Source organism: Rhinopithecus bieti, unplaced genomic scaffold, assembly GCF_001698545.2.
Source record: "Rhinopithecus bieti isolate Rb0 unplaced genomic scaffold, ASM169854v2 scaffold_20815, whole genome shotgun sequence".
Lineage (NCBI taxonomy): Eukaryota > Metazoa > Chordata > Mammalia > Primates > Cercopithecidae > Rhinopithecus > Rhinopithecus bieti.
Genome location: NW_016809867.1, coordinates 49,165 through 49,898, shown reverse-complemented (window position 1 = coordinate 49,898; position 734 = coordinate 49,165).

Below are 734 nucleotides of genomic sequence, written 5' to 3'. Positions count from 1 at the left end.
TCAATGAAATAAAAGAGGACACAAAAAAATAGAAAAAGGGAGATTCTGTTATTTCAAGGAAAACGACAGACAGGTCATAATAAAATTCAACAATAAAATTGCTAATAACAAAACTAAAGCTTTTGAATAAAAAATTAGAATTTTAGGAAACTTTTATCCACCATAGCTTTTCAAATGTATTCTGATGAGATTGATGGTGATATTGATGAATGTATTTTGATACCATATAATCAAATGTATCAGCATATAGATCTCAGTGAACCATTATTTTTGAAGTGACCAAGGCGTGATATTATAATATCATGCAAGGGTAAAATATCCAAAGTTCAAGAAAAATCAAGTTTTGATGGAGTATCAAAAAAGAAGCTAAGGCAACATGGCAAAACCCTGCCTCTACAAAAAATACAAAAAATTAGCTAGGTGTGGTAGTACAGGTGTGAGAGGACATTTTACAACCTCTGCAAAGATGCCTCAATTCAAATTAAAATTCAAGTGGTTTTGCCAGCCCCTCCTCCAAGTGAGAAGTACATACCTCCTCTTAAAGCCATAGGAAAGGCATTGGAGAGAACTGACTGTCTTCTCATTTTGGACATGAGAAAGTGGGGCACAGATCAGACAGGGACTGGCCATAGGTCACACCTGGGCACTCAAAGCTTAAAGTCAGATGACCAGTGGCCATCACCTGGGTGCCTGGGAAAGGGACGTACCAAACAGAGCAAAGAAACCTGCAACTG